The following is a 25484-nucleotide window of genomic DNA, read 5'->3' as shown; positions in this document are numbered from 1 at the left end:
AAAGTTTTGCCATCTAGTAGGGCTACTATGGAATTCTGCTTATACCAAACTGAGGCAAACCTAGTTCTATTCGAGGAGTAGACTCCATTTTGGTGGGAAAATTGTGTTTATTACAGATGAGTAACCACCCTTTTGGTTAGTTATGTTAAAGCTGCTAGTAATTTTGCAGCTGTTTTGAAGACCAGACAGAACTACTCATAACTAACTAGGTATGCACCTGAAAAAGGATTTTAGTACACTGGCTACTAATACTTATTTACGTACCACCATTGAAAACATGGTCATTGCTGGTGGGCATATACTATTATACTTTTAAAGCCTATTATACTTTTAAAGCTGTATGACCCTGCTTTATTGGAATTGCTGCACATCCGCAAGTCAAATGGCACATGGGTTACTCGCTCTAAGGAACTAAACTTGTTATGCACTTTAAATAATTAGTGACCTGACAAACTGGAGAAAGTAAATCATATAAAGCAGATTTTTCCTTACAGGATGGAACTGCAGATAAAACATTCCTCATACTTTCATAATTAGAGAGAATAAATTTTAACATATGAGCTAATAAAAATTAAAAAAATTAAAGTTGCAGAGGCATACACTTTTTCCTAAACATATCAATTGTGCTACAAACTGGCATAGTCTGGAAACAGTGAATGTGTGGTGAGAATGAAATCCAGGTGTAAGTGGCTTTACAGTTTTGGGGAGTGAGAAAATACAGGGGAGTAGACTCAAAGAGGAATTGGTACTTATGTATTATTGCAAACACATTTACTGCTTCAACTTATTTAGTTGTCATGTAGTATTTTTATAAGAGCCATATTTAAAATCTGTCCCTATTTTTGGGCCTTTGTCCCCCCATTCTGACAGGCTTTGCTCAGGTTTTTTGTGCTAAGAGGTTGAGGGGTATGCACCAACAGAAAGAAGGGAGAAATATGACCTTGCATATCTAGTCTGAATGGGTTATCTACAGATATTGACTTCACTGTTTTATAAGCAGTAAACATTTTAAGGTAGTAATTTATTCACTCACACACCCAAGATATATATTAGCATCAGATTACCATTAATTTCTTCACCTACATGTAAGAAAACATCTAATTAGAACTTAGAATAATGAAGCGATAATTTAATGAATTATCTGGCCACACAAAAAATGTCACCTACGTTATGAGAATAAAATCCATACACAGATTCATTCATCTTTTTAACTGAAAATGCCGGATTCAAACAGACCAAAACATTCAGACTGTACTCCAAAACAATGATGTGCACTGAGACTGTTCAGCAAAAGTTTGGAACTCTATCGCACATACCTCTCAACAGTACAGATTTTTGGCTTATATTTTTGGCCTGTTTCTCATAAAATTTGTGGTTTTATGGCAAATTACTGGAATGATCTGAGGTTTGAAGTCACTAAATAATGACATACATTTGAGTTTCAGACTTCAAATTCTTCAGAAAATGTATGTTAAAACAATCCCTGTTACTCTAGCAACTTTCTAAGTTTATAAGAGTAATATTTAAAATGTGTCCTTATTTTTGAGCCTTTGTCCCCCCATTTTGTTAGGCTTTTTCCAGATGTCTTGCAGTAAGAGGTTGAGAGGTATGCTATCGCATCATATCTTAGAACTGAAATTAATCACAACCTACTGACCAAAAAATCCAGTCCAAGAGCACCAAATAAAACCACATACCATGATGCAATAAAGACAAAACTTTAATACACAGTTGATTGAGCCCTTTCATCTGGTTGTAACTTAAGACTTCATCAGAGTCTGATCAGACCAAAGCGCTCAATCAACTATATATTAAACTTTTGTTTTTATTAATCACACCCTAGTCTTTAAAAATTTAAAATTCCAGATATTACAATGTCCTTATCCATATCACTAAATACTTCCTTAACCACTGTCAAGCTTCCTCATGTTTTTTTCCTTAATTTCTCATCATCCCAAGGCTCTAACCATTCTTTCCCTCCTCTACCCGACATTCTATTGATATACAACTTTCTCCTTCCTATACTCATTACTTTTTCTGCATTTTTACTGCTGTATATTTTCAACATACGAGCCCCTCCATTCCCACATACTTTACCTTCTTGTATCTACCCTCACTAACATTTTATATATTTACACACACACACACACACACACACACACACACACACACACACATATATATATATATATATATATATATATATATATATATAAATGTGTGTGTGTGTGTGTGTGTGTGTGTGTGTGTGTGTGTTTGTATGTGTGCAGGCATGTGATTTTATATTCTTCGATGTCTAATCTTTCTAACTTTATTATAATTATATCCCTTTTTCTTCTTAACAGCTAACTTTTATTTAGTCCATATTTTAATAAAATGTGAAGTTTTTCTCTCGGGGATCCACTGAAAATAGGCTTTGGCTCAGTCGGACTATCTTGGTTAATAAATGGAAATAAATAAATATAAGAATATATAAATGCATATTTGTTTCCTGTAACTTCTTTCTGTCATATATCATACTAGCTACCAGTTTCTGTCTGGCAAGTCTTCCCTTATTATTTTGGTTTTGGTTAAGATATTCTTCTGCAGTCTGTGTTTCTGCCCTTTCTCCATCCCCATAACTACAACTTGGTTATAAAATGATTCTCCATCTGGAACATGGGAGGATGGAGGATTAATAAATGAGAAATGAGAAAAATGCTAAGCATTTAAATAGACACAGTCCAGGCAAAAAATAATAAACAATCGACCAGGAAACTTTGACCAAAACCAAATGCAAATTTAATAAAACAACGTAAATGCTTTCATGCTCTAAGGTACTTCATCAGACAACAAAAGTTAAATAATCAACTCCATATTTTATTTTACATTTGTTAACCGGGGGTGTCTGACTGAGCCAAAAAGGCCTTTTTCAGCAGAGGATGGGGAGAAAAGCTCCACAAAGAAAAATTACAGACACAATTAGCTATTTAGACATGATCAGTATACACACAAATTACAGGAGACATGTTTTTACAGTGGTATGTGGCACATAAACAGTTACAGTGGAGAGAACAAACAAAAAAATATTAATTTTAAAAATAAAGGTAATTAATAGATTTGTGGTATACAGCTGCAATTTTGAACATAGGTAGAATACATACATAGTACACAGGTACAGTACATATATTGTAGATTAGCCAGTGTTTGTGAGTAAGATTGAAAACTATTATCAAGTGCTCTAGATTTTGTATGTATGTGTTATCTGCTTTCACTAGCCTGGGGAGCAATCATGGCACTGCCAACTTTCCTTGAGATGTTGCCTGATGAGGTCTTTAAAGGAGGCTTTGGATGATGTGTTTGAATACTTGTAGGGACAGAGTTCCATTTCTTAGCCACTGAACTACTATATAGTGCAACTCCAAAGCTATTGCAGCTGTTGATGACTTCTAGTAGTAGTTTGCTTGATGATCTAAGAGGCCTTTTGGCTGAGTGATGTTGTGCTAGGTTTTTGAGGGCAGGACACTTATTGGGGAGGTAATAGATAGAATGACAGAGGCAGAGCTGATTGTAGGTTAGGAGGTTGGGCAGTTCAAGCCAGTGGAGCTGTCTCAAAGCAGTATAGTGATGAGTTCTATATGAGCAATTTGCAGCAAAGCAGGCAATTCTGTTATAGCAGGCTTCCATTTTGCTTAGTTCAGTTTTGTTGAGATTAGTCAGAATGGGAGATGCATAGAGTAGGGTTGATAGAAGTTGGGAACGAGCAATGGCTGATCTTGTGTTGTTGGTAAGAAATGGTTTGATACGGTAGAGCGACCCTAGTTTGGCATGTACTTTTTTAATAGCTAAGTTGAGATGGCTATCAAATTTTAGGAGGGAGTCTATGGTTATTCCCTATAGCTTAGCCTGTGCCACTGGAGCAATTGGAGTAGCATTAGTGGAGTAGACAGTGAACTAACTGTTAGTGTTTTTGTTAGAACTGGTTATAATCATAAGCTGAGTTTTCTTTGGATTGAGGATAAGTTGGGCTTTGGTAAGGTAGTTTTCAACATCAGAGAATGCTAGTTGGGTTGTTTGCAGGAGGGTAGGAATGTTTTGTGCAGCACAGATTAAGGTAGTGTCATCTGCATACTGAATTATAGATGCATGCTGTGTGGAGGTATGGAGGTCATTTGTGAAGACTGCGAATAGTAGTGGTCCTAAGATAGAACCCTGTGGGACTCCTATAGTTATGGGCAGCTGAGGAGAGAGATAATTTTCCCATTTCACAGTTTGGTACCTGTCAGTTAAGTAGCTTTGGAACCAGGTAAGAGTGGAATTTGATAGATGATATTGGTTTAGTTTGTTTAGCAGGATTTGGTGTGAGACTGTGTCAAATGCTTTGGACATATCCAAAAAAAGAGTTGACAATTGTAGGCCTTCATTTTTGAGACGGTTTACTGTGTCTGTGAAGCAGAGGAGGGCTGTAGTGGTACTATGGGCAGGTCTGAAACTATGCTGAGTAGGTGACAGGATGTTGCTGTCTAGGAGATAGTTTAGCATCTGGGTATGGATGCATTTTTCTAGGATTTTGGCCAGGGGGGAGAGTAAAGCAATGGATCTGTAGTTATTAAGTTCAGTGGAGGTCCCGCCTTTATGTATGGGTGTAACATAGTATATTTTCCAGAGTTTGGGCATGTAGTTTTCAACAATTGATCTGTTTATGAGAGTGGAGACTGGGATAGCAATAGCATCTGCTGTGAGTTTCAAGAAATAGCTGGGGAGTAGGTTGGCTGCTGTTGATGAGGTTTTTAGTTTGGAAAGCATGCTTCTGATTGAAGTGGTGGAAACTTTTTTGAGGGTAAAGCTTGTGTATGTATATACAACATTAGAAAGGCATGTGACTGCCTAATTAAATATAGAATAAAACCACAGCAGCACCCTGCACAGAGGGATAATGGCCTACTGTGCTCCAGATGAACTGTCCATATCTCTTAATGCGCCATATATTTTTTAACAATGAAAAATTCAATAAAAAGCAAAGAACTAACATTTAACTAAATAACGTCATTATAAGGACTTACTTTCCAGTGCAATTGCTGTGGTAGATGGTTTATTATAGAATAATTTATTTCCAGTCAGCCAGGCAGCAGTGCAGAGCCAGGCAGCAGGGTCATCAACCAGTGCAGGAAAGGGCAAACAACCGCAGAAATAAAGTTTATATTCTGCAGTCAAAGTCCAGAAGTCTTTTTTTTTTTTTTTTACACAATGCCATGATCACCAATGCAGGAAAAGTGCAAGCAAGCAGCAAACAACTACGCAGACGTGAATAAGTATGGAGAAGAAGGTATTCAGCATCTCTCTCTTTTTTTTAATGCAAGGTGAGCTGCTTAAGATGCAAAAGTGTGGGGGGGTGCTTGTCCCACTCACCCTACAGTTCCGGCTCCCTTGCTGGGTCCTGTCTGTAAGCCAGCTGGCTATCCACTGGGTGACATAAGGGTTTATACCTAATCTCTTGAGTTTATCAACAATGCCCTCATCCATTGGCTTGGTGATCTTCTCAAAGAAGTTCACCATTGAATAGGTATGACTTGTCCTTCATGAAACCTAATTTTGTTGGATCCAGTGTTTGAAGGTTTCCTATGTCATTATTGATCATTTCCATGATAATTCTTTTTATGGCTTTGCATATAAGACTGGTGAGACTTATGGGTTTGTAGTTTCCAGGGTCTGTAAATTGTCCATCTATGTGCAGAGGGATGACTGGTGCAGTTCTCCATTCATGAGGAATGAAGCCTGTTTGGAGACTATGGTTAAATAGCAATTCCAGGGGGCCTGATAGGTCATGTTTCATGCTATTTAGAAGGCATGTTAGGATATTGTCTGAACCCATTGATGCAGTGTTGTTGGCCTTAAAGAGAGCATTGAGAACCTGTTCCCTAGTGATGGTAGGGGGAGTTATATCTGATGGTATTTCCTGAGGGAGGTTGATGGAGAGAGAGAGAGAGAGAGAAGTAAAGCTAGAGCTGGATTTATGTGCTAGTAGGTTTGTTTTAGCTTCTGGCTCAGTTCAGGTGGCTCCATTAACAATGAGTTCTGCACAGAACTGTGTATTGCCTTTGAGATTGCAGACATAGCTAAATAAGCCTTGTGGTAGTCCTTGGCCTGGGATGCCAAATTTACCTCAGATGTGGCTCATCCTGTGGGTGCAGCTGTAGTGCTTAACACACAAGCTTTTTCTCTGCCCTGAAAAGGGATAGGAATACCAGGAGCTAGGGCACACTTACAGTGGTATATGAATACAGTACGGCCTCCATGTGAGAATGTGCATGGCTCAGTGAATAATAAGACATACTGTGACACTGAATGTATGCATGTGTGTGTGTGTGTGTGTGTGTGTGTGTGTGTGTGTGTGTGTGTGTGTGTGTGTGTGTGTGTGTGTGTGTGTGTGTGTGTGTGTGTGTGCGCGTGTGTGCGCGTGTGTGTGTGCATGTGTGTGCATGTGTGCGTGTGTGTGTGTGCGTGTGTGAGTGCGTGTGTCTTCTTATCACCAAAATCTTCAGAAGTCACAGTTGCTGACTAGATAAACTGGTACATTTCATGAAATGTTTGCATTTCATTTTTCTCACTCCTGTTCCAGATTAAAAGGTGACATTTGCAACTTACTAGGTCCTTTCTAGTCATTGGGCACATCACTGCCCTGCTGCATACTACATCCCTGCTGGCCTGTCATGTGTGATTTACAAAGCATACCAAAAATCATTCCTTTGTGTTGTACCAGTGTAGTTGCTGTACACAAGGGTAGTGTCTTCAACAATGGTTGTAGTGTCACTGGGCACTGTGTGCACTGTCTGTAAGAATGAATGTCTATTTATTGCTGTTGCTGCACATAAGTGTCAGTGGTTTCAACTTCCATGTATATATCTGTTGTTTGCAAGACTTGTATTTCCATGTGCATGTGTACTTGTGCTGTTACTACTCTTATATTACTATGTTTTCCCTACACATGGTTGGGCAGTTGCTTCTGTCCATTTAGTAGCCTTTAGTTTCTACAGAGTACCACATTACATGATGAAACTCTAATGTCTGATTTGCCTGTATTTTAGTTGCATATGCTCTGTTATACTTACTCTACTGATGTTTTTCATATGGATCATGAACATTTGACCCAATTTGAGGATGATAGACTACTTGTCCTGTTATTGTATTGCACTGTTGTCTATGTAACCTGGTTGCATTGTTATCTTGCTGTCTATGAACTATATTTGGTTTATTACAGGCCCTCTTTCCATGCACATGTGCCATGTTTATAAATCCTGGTTATAATTTTAAATAACAGCGTGAATGTAAGTGAAGAATTGTTTTAATTTGTTAGAATTGTGGTTGCAGTTTCCATCTTGCCTTTCAAATTATGCATAACAGGTACATGGTGAACACTGCATCGTGTTTAAGCAAACAGACATAGTCACACTTGTTAAACTGGTCCCTATAGTAAGTCAAACACTAAGACTGAGACTAAAAACTGTAAGGACATGTATCCTTTCCCACGGTGTGTGATCTCAGAGTTAGTATGATTAGAAATGTAGGGCATAGGGGGACTGCAGCCCCTGCCACTCTTGATGTAATCCTGTTAAAGTTGATAATGACTATTATTAATTTAACAGTTTTGAGAATTCCTGGTGCAGTGTTTGGTGGTACAGTTATTAGATGTATAGCTCTATAACAAAGCCAAAGCTAAATCTGTGTATGTGATGTTTGCTAGATAAATCAAAGCAAAACTAATACAGAAATACAAGGATGGATGTAAAGATAATTTTAAACATTAGTATGAACACAAATGAAGAAATGTTATACTTTGTTAGAATGACAGCTACAGTTTCTAGTTTTCACATGTCAGGTGCTTTGCTCTACCAGGGAGTTGTATTGGTACTCATAACTGACAACAAAATTGTCATGCTGCTAGGTCATAGGTTCTAACCACAGTCATGGATTGGAACAGGGCATTGAAATGTCTATGGCCCATTATTAATAAATCTACATTTTAGACTTCCTTAATAACTGTTTTACGTATTCTTAAACATAGCCATAGATGAGGTGGATCAAATGAGTAAAGGTAACTTATTCCCTGTCCTAGATGCAGGGCCGGCCTTAGCTGAAATGGCGCCCTAGGTGAAGTACTGCTCTGGCGCCCCTTAAGCCCCACCCGCACCATATTCAAGCCACACCCCTATTTGAGCCACACCCATATATTGTCCACTCACACAAACCCCACTCCAGTTCTTTCAATGTTTAAATGCATGAAGAATCAGTCATACTGTGACACCTTAAGACTGCAATTGAAGGCTGAATGCTCCTTAATAAACCTGCTTGATCTGTTGCTAGTGTAGAGTTTCTCTACAGTCATGAAAGACAGTATTAACTTTTTTGCAAGGTTCATTGATGTTTATGTGTAGAAGTTCTCATTTGTAGTGTAGCATCAACTCTACATTAATACATTACTATATACCCTGATGCAGGGCCACTTTTCAGGGGGCCATCACCCTGTCCACCATTTTTTTCAGTCCCATCTATTAGTCTCTGTTGCCCTGGCCGGCCAGTAGTCTAGTTCTACCTGGACTTTTAGCACTTCACACATTCTTTTTGGTCATGCTACAGGCTTTTAGGGGACAAAGGCATATATGACCATTAAAACAGGCAATGATATTAATAAACATAAGTGTACACAACATACTGTGACAGAACTCATCATTACCATTTCATTTAACTGCACAGGATTAGGCCAAAAAATACAACACACACAACACTGTTTGGAACTCCCCTTTGGAGTTAAAAAAAAAAAAAAAAAAAAACACACACCCTCCAGAGTTCCCCCTTTTTTTTTACTCTTTTTCCCCCCCTTTTTTTTCCCATAACTTTCATATTTTTTCTTCTTTTTTTTTTTTTTATTTTTTTTTTTAGCCACCTTTTTCTATTTTTTTTAAGTTTACTTTTTATTTTATAATTTTTATTTTTTATTTTTTTTTTCTGCTGTGAGAAGAAATGACACAAGGAAATTCAATGAGTCAGCAAATTAATTGTTTTCTTTCAATATCTTTTTTTTTGATGTACACTATAATAAGTAGTCACACCAAATAAACCACATTGTGCTTAAAAAATTGGACATTGTAAAAAAAAAGAGTCTTTTTTCTTCAAAAGATCAAAAAAAGGCTTAAAAAAGAAAATTTCATTCTTTTTTTTTCTTATTTTTCTCACAGAAGTCATAAGTTAAACAATTCAATTAAAAATAGAATCAAGAGAGACATAAAATAAAAATTGAGGAAATCTGAATCAAGCAGAATAGAGATACATAGATCCTGCCTCAATAAAATCCCAGATGAAAGAGAGAAAGCCCATCACAAATTGGATGTAATAGATGATCACTGAAAAACATATATATATAGTACCATTTCTACTAACTCCTTGATCTTAACCCTACATACATAGTGCTGTACCTATCTGACTTTTGTTTGATTGACAACTGTATTAAAGATGATAATGTGTGATGACTTGTGATTGCTATGAAAGTATGCAACTACTGCACAGTACTGTAGTAGACTTCTTTGCTACTATCTGACACAGCCTTCCCCATCTGAGGGTCTGTGAGTCTTTGTATACCCTTGAGGTCCCCCAGTAAAGTATTCATGATGACTACACAACCCAGCACAACATATACATAAAGGGATTTTAACAATTTCTAAGGGTGAGGGCAGAGACCCTTATCACAGTTATATCCTAACAGGGTCATATTTAACTCCATCCAGTTTTATCCCAATAATCAAGTATATTTAAAACTTTCAAATCATCATTCAATAAACTTTTTTCATTTTTTTTTTTTTTTTTTTTCCTCATTTTTTTTTTTGAGGATTACAGCTCAGATCTAGGGAGTGTCCCACACCATTTGGAGTGGAGGCCACCTGGTAGCTAGAAGATGTGTCGACAGATCTTTATGCCCAGATATGCCTGTGGCACATTAATTATGACTTACATTTCATACATAATTACTTTGATCCATAATATATCGATTATTTAGACACGGCATTATTGATATTTGCATTGATAAAAGTGATATTTACATACACACACACACACACACACACACACACACACACACACACACACACACACACACACACATCACAGCAAATGTTATTTTTGTACTATTTCAGCAAGTATATTGTACAACACTAGTACTGCTTACAAGATCAGTGACTGCTGTTTAGCAGTCATCAAACAACAACAGGGATAAGATAAATTTTTATACCTCAGTAAGTAGTAAAAATAATGCCTATCATTATCCTGATTTCACAGAAAAGTTGCACTGTCATCGGAGATCCTGGGTCCCTGATGATAGTGCTCCCAGTTTGTACCGGCTTCCTTCATTTTATTATATCATGGTCCTTCACAGTCACATACCACTAAAGAGTGTAACTGAAAATTAATACATTTTTTTCCTCATTTTTTTTAACCAACAGCACATTTTTCCCCCCCCACCTGAACCAATGAGATTATGAGCCCCCCTGCAAGCTGCAAAGCTTGGCTGGCAGTGTGTTTATTTGCTGTTAGAGAGGATGTCCACCATCAGGGCTGAACTAGGCTGATCTTTGAATTGAATTTTGAAGGATATAATTGTATTGTTTACTTACCTGGTGTATATACAAGCTACACTACCTAGCTTTTTAGTGGGTTTGACAGACATGTTACAGAATATCAATATAACATAATTTGCAGTGGTTGGCCTAAAACCGGCTATGCCCTGATGTGCTTCGTGCTCTTCACAGGTCAACCAGCAAGTCCACATACTTCAAAGACAGCTACACATTGTGATGTGGTGGTGCTGCAGCTGTATGCTGACCCAGAGGCCAAAAAGGAAAGCAGTGTTACTACTAGTGACTGCTGTCTTGAACTTTGCAGATTTCAGATTTCAGAATTTATCCATTAAGAGTTACAGATGGATGTGCTACCTTTAAACTCAGCTGAACAGTACACTGCTGTTTTATAAAACTATCAGGTCCACTGGAGTAATTTGAAGACATATTTAAGACTAGAGACATTGTGATATTGTCAAATGATTTTATTCCATTACTGTGTCAAGTAGATTTCTATATGCAATCTTTGACAGTAAAATGCTGCACTTGTACAAACTGTCAGGTCTGGTTGACTAATTTGAAAACCACTTTCAGCTGGCACAATTAATGCTAAAGGCATTGAAATATTGTCAGATTTTATTTCATTGCTGGCTACTAGACATTCATATAGCTTATACAGTTCATACACAACATTCTAATATTGTCAGATGACTTTATTCCATTGTTGCCCATTACATGTACATTTCTATATGCAATGTTTGACACTTGTATAAACTGTAAGGTGCACTTGAATTGTCACACTTCATGTGAAAGACATCGAAAATTGTCATTTAAGTATCCTTTTGCTGGCTACCAGATAGTATTCAATAAAGTGTTTCACTTGTACAAACTGTCCGGGCTGCTTGACTATTTGAAAAAAATTAGTTATCATTTGGCACAATTAATGCTAAAGACATTGAAATAGTCAGATTTTATTTAGTTGCAGGCTACTAGACATTTCTATATGCAATGTTTTAATTTGCACAAACTGTGAGGTCCACTTAAGTAATTTCGAAACATCCATTTAGTTGATGCAGTAAGTTAAATGTACATTTCTATATGCAATGTTTGGCAGTGCAATGTGTCAGGTCCACTTGAATTGGCACAGTTCCATCTGAAAGAAATTGACAATTGTCATTCAAGTATTCCTTTGCTGGCTGCTAGATGTACATTTCTATATGCAGTGTTCAACAGTAAAGTGTTGAACTTGTACAAACTGTCAGGTCCACTTAAGTTGAAGACATTAGATTTCAGTTGGTGCACTTCATGTTAGACATCAAAATTTGTCAGATTTTTATCCGCTGCTAGACATGCATTTCTATATGCAATAATTTACAATAAATGTTTAACTTGTAGAAAGTGTCCATCTGGTCTGCTTGAGTAATTTTGAAAACATTAGGCACAGTTCATGAGAAAGGCATTGAAATATTGTCAGATTTTATTTAATTGCTGGCTACTAGACATTTCTATAATGCAATGTCTAACAGTTAAATGTTTAAGTTGTCAAACTCTCAGGTCCAGTTTAGTAATTTCAATTCACATTCATTTAGCTGGTTCAGTTCATGCTTCAGACGTTGTAATATTGTCACATGTTATTCCACTGCTGCCATTAGATGAACATTTCTATATGCAATGTTTCACAGTGAAATGTTACACTTGTACAAACTGTCATGTCTACTGGAGTCATTTTAAAAAAACAGGTTTAATTTGGCACATTTCCTGTTAAAGATACTGTATCATTGTCAGATAATTGATTAAAGACTGGCACCAACCCTATTGGCATTATGCAACTACATCTTCATTACACATCACTTGGTACTAGGCTATGAACCTATCGGCCCTAGGGCCTATAAGCCTAGTCATAAACAATTCCCTGGCTATTTCTTTCCACAATATTTACTTTGATATTCAATATTTACATGCTGAAACATTAGCAGATGCAAGAGCAGGGTTCAACTTTGTTATAGCCATTCAGGTCAGCCAGTTACAGTAGTAGAGAATAGTGCCCAACTGACAGTACTTTGAGCTTCCCTACCAACTTTGCTGTAGTGCTTCCCTACGGGAACTCTGGCCTACCACACAATTGGCATGCCTTACACTGTAGAATCTTGACTACAGGGTGCATCAGATGTGAAATCATGCATAATTTGCACAATGTTCATTCCCTATCTAGCCACTTAAAGCTGCAGTTATCATGCCTTGCACTGAGCAAATCAATTATATCAGCATAGTCTATCTGGCAAGATATCTCATTAATTTAAATCATAGCCAAGCCCACAAGTCTATCTTGTCACATAGTACTTAAATACGTTAGTTGTAGTTTGGAGAAACTTCTCTCCCCAGATGCAACTGTCACTGGCAGTGTCAACAAAATGCGGAGAGCTACCACTACCTGTGTGAATATCTCCACTAATCCTCACTTTTTCATTACATTAAGGACATCCAGCATCAATATCAGCAGATTCAGTGTGGGTTCAAAGAATCTGCAAGTTTTTACAGAACAGAAATATCTTATTAGTAACTGCCAAGAGTTTCTGTATGTTGTAGAGGAAGCCAAAAGTAGCACTATGAGCTGCAAGTTGAGTGAACCTGTCCTGCACAGATGACACCGCAACAATGAGTCCTGCACAGATGACACTGCAACAATGAGTGTTCAAAGCTGACTCTCTGTACAGGACCAAATAGACAGGCTTCATGGGCTTCATAACCAAAAAAGCACTCCCTCTTTTTCCTGAGGCTCACTTCATTTGCGTCCGGAAATTTCAGTTCCACTTCCAGTGCTTCAGCTAGGTCAGTACTGGTCACTTTTGCCTTTTCGTACCCTGTGGCCCTGTATTCTGTTAAAAACCTTTTCAGTTCATCAAGCACAAATCACTGCTTGATCAGTTTGCATGGAAGAGCTTTGCAACAGTTTACTGACTTGTCCAACCTTCACTAATACATCATACCAGACCACCAGCGATATTAAAAACTTAGCACTTCTCATTGTACTACCTAGCGATGCTGCTTCAGAATATGCCTTCGGATCCTTGCCTTTTGTAACTTCTGCCACTGAAACTAAGGCATCGTAAACTGCACCTACTTGATATTGCACTACTTTCACACTTTCTACCCTACACTCCCACCTAGTCTCACACAATGGCTTTACAGTTAGACCTGACACATGATCGCGAAAAATTTTGTATATCTGAGTAGATGAAGTAAACAGAGTGTACATTCGTTGCAGATTACCAAAAAATGAAACAGCATCTATTGAAGACTTTGCAGCATCACCAATTACTAGATTGAGATTATGACAGTCACAGGGTACAAAGAATGCACATGGGTTTAAAGACAAGATTCATGCCTGAACACCAGAATGTTTTCCCTTCATATTAGAGCCATTGTCATAACCCTGGCCTCTGCAGTTCTCGAGTGGAATTCCCAAAGCTTTAAGTTCATTTACCACAATGTCAGTGAGAAAACCACCAGTAGTCTCAGTAACCTGGAGGAAGGACCAAAAGTACTCTTTTACTTCCACAGTTTCATTGCATTCAGCAATACGGACAGTCAGTGACATCTGTTCCTGATGACTGCAGTCAGGTGTACAGTCCAATATAATGGAGTAGTACTTTGCATCTGTTATCTTTTGCAAAATACTGTCTCTGACAGACTTGGACATTAACATTATCAGCTCATTTTGAATGTTTTTTCCCACATAGTGATCATGGATCTAAGCATCACTGATACGATGCAGATGTTCTTGTACTACTGGATCAAACAGGCACAACAGCTGCACTAACCCAGATGTTCTTGGATCTCAGCATTACTGATACGACGCAGATGTTCTTGGATCTCAGCATTACTGATACGATGCAGATGTTCTTGTACTACTGGATCAAACTTGCCCAACAGCTGCACTAACCCAAGGAAGTTGCCATTACCACTTTTAAAGAAACGATCTTCACTACCCCTAAATGCCAAGTTATGTTGGGACAAGTACTGACAGATTGCAAGTAGTCTTTCCAGAACATTTCTCCAGTATTTCTTCTCAGACTTTATCATATTCTCACGGTGATGATCAATGGTAGAGCTATTTTTAAGCCTCAAACGCAAGTCACTCCACTTAGCAGCAGCTTCTTTATGTTTCACTGACCATTCATGTTTTAGCAGCTTTTGTCCCAGATTTTTCCAGTCAGATGTTCCTGTGCTAAACAGGGCCACTACATGAATACTGCTGAAGAGTTTGCAACAAAAACAAAATACTAAGTCACTACTTTCTGAATACACCAACCAAGACCTTCTGACTGTCTCACCATTTGTAAGTCTTTTATTATAAAACATGGGATTGAATCTTCTATGGTGGTCATCATAGGGGAAACTGTGATTCATTATTTGAACAGGCCCTGTAGCAATTAACAGACAGCGAACTTTATCATCCATGGGATATGGCCATTTACCAGGGTCACTATTGACTTCCTTGTGCGTTACTGGATCTTACTTCCTTATTTTCTTCCTCATATACAACATCTACTACTTGGTCAGATACATTACTTGCTCCTAGCTCTGCACACATAGGAATAAAGTCAAAGGATGACCAAGACACTGACTGCGCTCCACACTCTTTGTCACACTCAGCATTACCACCTGCAAGGTCAGAGCCATCATACACTTCTGACTCATATTCATTCTCTGTACATCCAGTACCAGTGTTCTCAACTTCTATCATACAGTAAGCATCTCTGGGACTCTGGCAGGAACTGTCACTCTCACCTTGTCTGGAAGGACTACTCGGCACCTCAGATAAATCTGCCTCTTGAATAATTTCACTGTCCCTGTCTTGTAGCTGACTGCTGTCTAATGTCTGACTAGACTGCATAAATCGCATCATTGAAGCATGTAAACTAGCCACTTGCAATTCTCTCTGAGCCTTTCTTTTTCTATTTGCTGCCCCAGAAAGCTTCTTTGGACCTTTTCCAGTGTGTCTCTTAAAAATAAATTTGGTAAAGGCAGAGATGTTAGGAATGGAAATTGCAGTGTTCATAAACTTCCTCTCAATTCTTAGAACTGCCTACCCACCCAGGTCTTGCAATTTGCCCAAGTAGGCCTAAGTACATGTATTACAGACACCTTTATATTATAAAAAGTATGAAGTAGAACAGCACAACAGTTTGTACAGGCTTCTCAATTTCTGGCACTAAACAGACAATTCTAATAAAGAATCATTCACCTGGAACTACAGCTTGTACACCCACAGTGAGCACATTTACCCCAAACATTTAGAATGGTATCACTACTGGTTCATAAAGTAACATGATGGCTCGTTTTAATCTCATTTGCAGTCCAATTGGATTGTGCCTTCATGCAGATACAACTTGATATGCACTCTGCTAGAAAACACATGCATTTCACTTTACAGATCCTGTGAACAAGCTCTTCAAGTATAATGCAAAGTTTATTTTGAGTTTCTGGTCCTGCAATGAACAAAGGCCAGCTCTTCATTGGTAGAGCAACTGAATTGCCATAAAGTGATTCACACTTGGGCCCATCAGACTATAATGCCCCATTTGGGATGTACCTCAAGACACTTACAACAGCTGGAAAGACCACAAAAGTACCTCACCAAGAGGATTACTGGCCTCAAACATATGTCCTATGCAGCCCGACTGCAAAAACTCTGGCTGTACTCAGTGGCATATCGCTTACTCAGAGGTGATCTCTGCCTGACTTACATGCTCCAAGAAATCCAAATCAGTGCGAGCCATGTGCTCTATTGAGCTAAAACTTGCCACAACACTAAATAGAACAAGCTGGAGGGATAGATTCCTGTCAGAGACTCCCCATGCTTTGGAACAAAATTTCTAACTACATTAGGCAGAGCACCTCACTAACAGTCTTCAAGAGAAGACTTGAAGAGTGGATGGTTAACAGAAAATACACCCCTGGGATCACTTAATTGTCTCTGCTTAACAGAGGCTCAGTTAATCAGTGGGGTGGCAAAAGCAGACACTCTGGCTATGCCCTTGGGCATATGAACGTATGATTATAAAACACTAGGCTACTGGCATGGAGGCCCTAAAGCCTAGCCAAGAATTTCACCCATGCTCACACAAAGTCAGCACCTGTTTTCCATGTCCAGCAGCAGGGACACAGGTGGGATCCCAGGGGTGTATTTTCTGTTTTCCATCCAGTTGCCTGGATTCCTCTTAAAGAGGGCTAGTGAGGATGAGGAACATGTTCTAGAGGCTATGAACTCTTGTTTCAAAAAGATTAAGCAGATACCACTGTACTCTCCTCACATGCAGTGTCCTTGCAGTTAGTACTTAGTGGTGAAACAGAAAAGTCTGGCAACTAGGCCTTCCTGAAACCAAGACCATCAAGAAAGACTTTTGCATTTAGAATGATCCCTACATTTGTTTGAAGAAAAAATTGAAAGAGCAAGATAAACAAGAAGCAAAGAGTTTGTTGAACAGCAAGGTAGAAGCATAATGGTGCTACTCCCGACAATCACCCAACTGAACCTAGAAGTCTTAACAAATGTCAATGTAAAACATTGTGATTCACTTTTTCAAACCTTTTACAACAACAAACATTGTAATGTAGTATACACAAATAAATCTACACTTGTTAAATATTGGCATGGAGATTAACCAAAGGTTCACAACCTGATGCAGTTAATCCATTTGCCAAATAAGCAATCCTGCAGCTCTGTACTCTTAAATCTTTATGATTTACTTTACAATACAAGAATGACATGTTTTATCATTACTACATTATAAAAACTGAAAAGAACATGTACTGGGAGCATTTCTGTATCAATTAAAAAAGAATACATCATAACTGCTTGCAATATAGAGTTCCATAATATTGACAGTGAATGCACCAAAAAGAAAACCAACATAAATCTCAATGCCTCTCTATCTCTAGCTATATGTCAAAGACATGCATCTGGAGCATTTCTCCCCAGGCAACTGAAAATTGGTCTCATTCCAAGTCGGTCCATGTGTAAACAAAGGTTTAAAAACAAAATCACCTCTATATACACCTCTGATGCCCAACAAGCAGAGTAGGAAACGCTGAAAAGGATTAACCATTGACGAAAGGAAATGGAGATGAAGTGAAAGCAAACTGCAATGCCTATACATCCATCTATACCTATACATCCATCCATATGATGGACTGCTTTGTATTCTGTGTTACAGCATGTGACAATTCAGTAAATCCATACTCTGGAATCAAAATCACAGCGTACAGAAATTAAACACACTTTTCATTAAGTCTCACTTCATTTAGTAAGTACAAGTACCAATTTCAAGTGTGATACAAGACTGTATGGCTAACTCAGTCAAAAGCTACTGAGATCCATCCAACTGCATGCAACTTTTGCAGACCAGCAAAGCATTCTAACACTGAGAATAAAAGTTACCAACTACTTTGGCAGCGACTTGAGGTATCAGGTAAAAGGCATAAGTTTTATATTAAAGCACATAAAACTAAATCAAACATTGCAGTGCCCTTAGTTTGGTCATACATTCAGCATACAATTACCGCTGATTAAAACAGACATGAAACGTTGGGCAGGAAGACTGGGGTCAACATGCATTTTAATTCTAAATTGTAGATTTTGCCTAGAACTGTTATGTGCTCATATGTATAATGGAAAAAAAAAACAGATACACATCAGTTTAACATTTTCAGTTACTAGTCAAAATAAATAAACTGTTAACAAAATAGTACCTGCTACACAAAAAGTGGAAACTTTTAAACAGTCTGCTTTAGAGCAAAATTCACTGTTATAAGTTTAAATACTGCCGCTTGAAATTCTTCTACAGTCCTTTCTGACTCAAAGATAGAATTACTGTACCGAATAAATATTTGAACCACACTTTTTGCATACACATTCTACATAACAAATATATAAAATTATATACCAGTGACAGCAGAATCCAAGCTAAGTCTCATGTAATCCGTTAACTCATGACTGTACTAGCTAATCTTATTTTCCACAGCATGTAAATTAATCACTATATTACAAGATTCCTCCTCTAGAAAACTGTAAGGAAGAGGAAGGAGATGCACTCATACTTTTAGTGCTCTCTTTTTTCATAACACTGTTATGCCCCCAAGAAAATATATCACTCTGGCCCACTTATTTCACATGCATTAGGTTCCCCAGACCAGCTGAGCAGTCCAAAGAATTCACTCTCTCCACTAAACCCCAACTTCCCTGTCGCAGACCAGTCAAAAGTGTGATCTTGGCCACTTAGCCTTTAAACTACTTGCTATACAACCATAATGCACATCCAAGTTAAAAATATAAATGCTAACATTTAAAACATTTTTAATAAACATCTGTGTGAAATGTTAAAACTTCTATTTGCCTCATGCTTAAAACAGTGGTTTAACAATAAATTGAATGTGAATGAATAATTATTAAACACTACAGAACAAACTACTGGTGTGACCCATTAACTCTGAGGCACTGCATTCCCTAAACATCTGGGCAGGAAACAAGTTGCCAGCCAGAAACGCTACACACAGTTTCTTCACAATTAACTCTTCTCAGCACCGAAGAAAAAGCTGTAAATAAATTGCTATCCAAACATTTCCCTTTCATAACAAATATTCTTCTCCTGGTCGGTGGTTTGGTTACAACAAGTAAATAACCTGCATACGGATGTCCCCCTCACCAGGCTGGATAAGAACAAGGTTACAGTTAGCTGCTTATCAGGTGCCAGGATCAGTCAAGTCACTCAAGCACTTACCACAAGTACCAGTATAACTCTGTCATAGTCCACGTGGGTGTGCATGACCTGAGACATACCTCACCGAACTATATGCATACAGATATGCCTGAGCTCTTAGATTGTGTGTCTCAGGCAGGTATGAGCCTAGCTTTGAGCAGCATTTTGCCATCACCAAAGAGGATGCCACAATACCAACAAAAAATGATTGATTTTAACAACTGGCTTAACTTCTGGTGTCAGTGCAAGGGGGTCGAATATCTGTCAGCCTGGGTGGACATGGTTGATGGACCACACTGCTTTGCCACAGATGGTCTTGCACCTGTCTCCTCTATGACTCTCTCAAGCTACTCCAAGTCCAATTAACAATAGGCAAAATCCCCTACCACATCTTCACTAGCTACAGGTCCCCCACAATGAACCAGGAAAAGGACTCTGCATACCTGGACCTGCTGGCGTCACTTACCATGTAGCCCAACACCATACTCACTGGCAATTTTAATTATCCTACCATCAACTGGGGAAAATATATGACCACAAATCTGCTTGCTCCATGGTTCTTGGACCTTGCCAGTGCAAATGCCCTGGAACAGCTAGTCAGCACACCAAAGAGGGGCTCAAATATTCTGGACATAATGCTCACTAACATGGGGGAGCACATATTATATAGGTATTATAGACAAACTCAATCAATTGGGAATAAACCCTTACATCACTGATGGTTAGCAAATGGCTCACCAACAGGACACATACTGTCAAAGTGGGTAAATTCACATCTAGCAAAAGTGTCGTACCACAGGGTTCCATGCTGGGCCTTTTACTGTTCAGAATTTATTTCTCAGAAGTCTAGGCAAACATGGATGGCCTGTAGCTAACCAAGTTCACCGATGACTGCAAACTGGGTGCAATCACGGAGTCCCCCATTGGTACTACAGAAAGGATTAACGCAGATTAATGATTGGTGCCAAAGCCATGGACTGAAGCTAAATGCAAAAAAATGTGTACTTATAAATTATTCCCTTTGGGAAAGCTAACATCCCTGCTATTTACAATACAGACAGCACCCCCCCCCCTCCAAGAGTAGAGTACGAGACCCGGGTACTCAGGCTGATAATCTGAACTTCGACCACCATGTTACCTACAGTGGTGAGGAAGTCCTATGTGACACATTTCATAAGTAAAAGCTCGGCATCTAGATCTAGATGCAAGGACATTATAATTCCATTATACTCATCCCTCATCAGACCATTTCAGTACAATGCAGCCTTTTGCATGTACCTCACCAGGCAGATGCAAAACCACATCGTAAGTAGAAAGACTGAAAGCCCTATCACTGGATTCTGTCTCCTACAGGCTACTAAAGGGTGATCTGTGTCTTGCTTACATGGTAGTCTCTGACCAGAGGCTGATGAAAATTTTACACATTCACAAATCAAGCTGCATGAGGGAACTTGCTCCAGGAATCTTAACCTAGCCACGGATATGAACAAATCATGCTGGAGAGACAGATACCTCCCCCTGAAACTACCCATTCTCTGGAACAAGCTTTCCATTCATGTCAAACAAAGCCCCTCTCTGACCCTCTTCAAGCACAACTTAGATCAATGGATGGGTAATCACAAGTTCACTCTTGGGATCATGTCCATTTTCTCATGGACATAGGCAGGCATTAGGCTCATACCTCCATGAACTTCACTCACCTATGTATTGCTAATTGGGTTAACTTGGAATAAACATACCTACGCTTGTAAAGGTTCTTGGGTCATTAGCCTAGTAACCCCTATGAAACTATGACACAAAGATAGCACAGTCAATGGCTTGCCATAAATGAGAAGGCTCTTCCCATATGATAAATTACAGCAGTATACCAGCATTAATTTAGGACAGAAGAAAAGCAAACATTAGTTCAAGCTGGGTAGCATGACACAATGGGAAAATAAATTGCTTTCGAATATGGTCTCTAAATCCTGAAATATGACTGGTTAAAACTAAAAAGTATCAACCTGATACTACAGCTTGAAGCTTGATTATGAGAGCAGACAAAGCAGATGACCTACTACTAGAAAAATAATTCACAACTGTCAGTAGCCATCATGTCTCAGGACAACTATGCAATGAAAACATCTAATTTTTTTTTAACATTTTGTTCAGAATTTTTTTTTTTCTAATATTGTTTTAAACTGCACTTCATACTGTACTGTTGGATTAAAAGAGCTATCAATGCATATATTTTTAAACTACAATAAAACATGAATGAATGTAAAAAAGTTCTCCATTGCTGCATTGATTAAAGTATTGTAACTGGGATACCATTGGGTGAAAACACAGCAGAGAGCTTAGCAGTTTTGCACAGCTCACATCACCTGCATCAGTACTGCTCTGTCCCAAGTGCAGAAAAGAAATGTTTTTGTATGACTTATTTAAATGAAATGTGTGTGTCTGTTTTGACTTTGGCTGGTTGTATACTATTTGACTAGTAACACTGGAACTTCAGTAAATTTCAAACTCCTCTGCTACAGTAACCTCATTTTACCGGACACACAATTTGAATTAGTGTCTCTTCCACTTAACAACATGCAGGAACTTGCAGTATTTTACAATATGCATGCTACTCATTACTTGAGTGTTCATTATTCTACAGGGTTAAGTGCCTCATGGTTTCTTTCCTTATTTGTGTGTCAGTCTTATTTCTGCTGCAGGCAACAGTGCTGCATGTGGGGCAATTGGGTCCAGGATAATACCACCAGAGTCCCCCCTCCCCAGCCAAGCTGATGAGAAAAAAAAATACGTTCCAAGGCCGAGGACAAAAAAAGATGATGAGTTGACAATACAAGAGCTGCCCCCCCACACACACACACTTCAGTCTTTGAAATAATTTAACATGTGCAGTATTACAATGAGGCTGCTTAAATGATTTATCACCACATAAACTCAATAACTACAACCAGTAATCCCACTTCTGAATTGCAGGGAACAGTCAAGTACCTCTTCAACAGTGTCTGATCATAACACCTACCAGTTAGTACCCTGGGCAGTAATCCCCTGTGCTCTAATCTACCCTACCCTAGCTAAAGCTTCGACGGAGAATGTAAATTTTATGGTACAGACAAATTTAAGCAAGTGCAGGCTGCAGCATCAACTTACCTTACCAAAATAAGCAGCAAGTGGTGAAGAAAATTGCCAAAATAAAATAAAATTAGATCCGCAGTTGGGAACCCGTGTGGTGAAACAAACCAGGCCACCGATGATCCACCATGCCGTCCAGTCCAGAAGAAATTCAGGAAGCAAATATCAGCCAATGGATGGGCCCGCCTCTAGCTCGTCATGAAGGAAAGAATGAGAGGCGGGCATGAGCTGCATTATATACTGTCGATTGGCAGTAGCCAGGGATGTCACTAATATGAAAGCATCACTGATTGGATGCTTTTAAGTAATGCTTGACAACAGCAGCCACTCATACATATATCACGGGAAAATGGATGAACAACGTAGGGAAGGGGGCATTTTATTGCTGTGTGCTCATGTCGTCAGTCGTGGGGGGAGGGTGCAATGCTACTGTGTACAAGCGGGCATCGGGCGCAATGTTAAAAAGTGAAGAAGGTTTCACTTTTTAACTTTGGTTTGTTTTGCGATTTTGCGCCCCTTATGAGGCTGGCCTGTACGGCCATGCCTAGATGATTTTATATCAACAGCTGTGTTCTTTGCTCTATATTTGGTGTAGTTCATAGTAAGAAGAGTTGAGTCTGATGTTTTTACAATGGTTTGAAAGTCAAAAATTTGATTTTGATAGCATTGTTAATAAATGACACCTCCTTAACCTCTCACTTACAATGTAGAAGTTTAAGGATTCTAATCACTGAACATACTCAAGAAAACAGTCAGTGATATCTAGATGCTCTTCTCTGTTTATGTTGGTTTTAGATATACAAACAGAATGTATCATATTTAATTATAGGAATTATCAACAAGAGCTACCAAGACTTCTGCAAAAAGAGAAGTCATGGTCCTACATATCAAATTAATAATTGAACAGGCTTTTCTGCAGACAGCCTGGACATCTGCATCAAAGGATAAAGTGGAAGAAATAATTATTTCCAAATCCTTCATTTGTTCAGTAGATGATAAAATATTCTCAGTTACAGCATACGGTCAACTACTTTTTATTTACTCCAATATGCATAACAACACATTTATTAATGTTAAATTTCATGTTTTTTTCAGATACCTACAGAATAAAATAGACCAAAAAGCTGAAAGAAGAAGAAGAAGATCTGAAATATCTTATGATCAGTTAAGTTGTTCATTGGATATGCCATTTTTATGTTGTCAGCAAACATTTTGCACCATACCTGTCGAAGGAAATTGGTCTTACAGATGAAAGAAAATAATGGGTCCTGTAGCCTAGAAGTATGCCTCTATTTATTTTACATGGAAGAGACCAACTTTTATTATGACTAAATGAATGATTAAAAAGACAAAAATAAAGTCATTTATGATATATATATATATATATATATATATATATATATATATATATATATATATATTATGAGTGTATATGTGTGTGTGTGTGTGTGTGTGTGTGAATAAGTTCTTAGAGGGTAAAATATTCTGATGTAGTCTAAAAATATAATAACATATTCACCTTGCATAAGTTCATTTTGAGTGTTGATTTGAGACATCCATGGTGGTGCAGCGGTAGCGTTGTTGCCTCACAGCAAGAGGTTCTCCTGTTCGATTCTCGGCTAGAGTGCAGGGAGTGCCTTCTGTGGGGAGTCTGCATGTCCTCCCCACAGTTGGGTAGGCGTTCGAAAGACATCCGTAAATGGGCGTGCCTTCATTGAAGGTTGACTGTCGAGCTGGCACCTTGGCATTCATCAAAATCTACTGCCAATCATTAGCGGATCGGAGTTCTGCTGTGGTGACCCCTAACCCGGAAAAGCTGAAAGACAACAACAACACTTAAGACCTGTCAGACCTCTTATAGACCAGCTACCACACATTTCTTTCCAAATGTGTCTCTCCTGCAGTGTTGCTATTTGAACTCTGCATTTCTTAATATAATTCAGCACTCTTTCCTTTTTTTTTCTATACTTCTAAGGCCTTTTACATTCCTAGATACTATGGATAGTGTAGCCATTATGATAAAAAGCTATTGCTCCCACTAGATATACATGACAATTTTTGAATTTGCATTTCTAACTTTTGTTTTACATGCACACACTGATGAGTGCCAGGCTGATTTTTTTATAAAGTTGTTTCTTCCCATCTCCATTTGAAACTGTATCACATTTCTCAATACTTTTTGCTTTAATGAAAACCAGTAAACAAAAAACTAAATCCATTTTTAGAACAGCCCTATTCCCTATTAACTTACAACTAACATGCAAAACTATGTACATTTTCAACAAATGAAGTTTTGAAGTTTAACCCTTCAAATAGGAACAATTGCCCCAAATCAGCAGCTGCACCCACAGGCGTAGCCTAATCTAAAATTAAGGTCACCCATATAAAACACAAGTTACAGCATGTGTTCCCACTTACTCAGATTGCTGTTTTTCTTATCTCTACTCCCCTTCCAGTTATGAAAAACAGCTTGCATTCTTTCAGAAAATATTAACTTTTAGCCCTAAGAAAAAGTGTTCTACATACCTTTAACTAAACCTAAATTATTCAATGTTCTATTAAATGTATTAAAGCATTAACACTACTGGGGAGGCTACTATCTCTTATTCACTTCCATAATTTCAAACTTCAGTTTTCACTGAACTGCTTGTCATTGTACCTTTAAATTATGCATTTCATTTAGCAAAGGATGCTCAGAATTCTCAAGATTAATTGTTTGCAACTGTAGACAGCTTGTCTCTATGTAAAAGTAGTCAGCAATGATAAAATAAACAATAACAACAACTAGCAATTTGCAGATCCATGAAGAAATCTTTGTAAATTTTACTCAGTACAGAATGTACAAAATTCCCTGACTAACTGCCTTCAGCTGCAGACTTGTCTCTCACTAAGATCATTTGATAATAATGTCAATAATAATGTAATTTCAAACAAATGTCTTACAACAATTAGTGCCCACTGGGGGAATAACATCTTGGATCTTGTCCTTATTTATATGGGAGCATCTTGCACC

General features: G+C 38.2%; 1 long non-coding RNA gene across 1 annotated transcript in view; it reads left to right on the top strand.

Annotated features, from left to right (window-relative positions):
• LOC122802067 overlaps nt 1-11435 on the top strand; it is a 173373-nt gene extending 161938 nt beyond the window's left edge. Inside the window, exon 3 of the long non-coding RNA XR_006364870.1 lies at nt 10776-11435. This is a non-coding gene — a long non-coding RNA (uncharacterized LOC122802067). The remainder of the gene's footprint in view (nt 1-10775) is intronic.
• The last annotated feature ends 14049 nt before the right edge of the window (nt 11436-25484 follow it).

The sequence above is a fragment of the Protopterus annectens genome, chromosome 5.part0 (genome assembly GCF_019279795.1).
Source record: "Protopterus annectens isolate FY-2018-M chromosome 5.part0, PAN1.0, whole genome shotgun sequence".
NCBI classification, from domain to species: domain Eukaryota; kingdom Metazoa; phylum Chordata; order Ceratodontiformes; family Protopteridae; genus Protopterus; species Protopterus annectens.
Note: the sequence above shows the minus strand (reverse complement) of the source record. Positions and strands in the feature narration are given on the sequence as shown.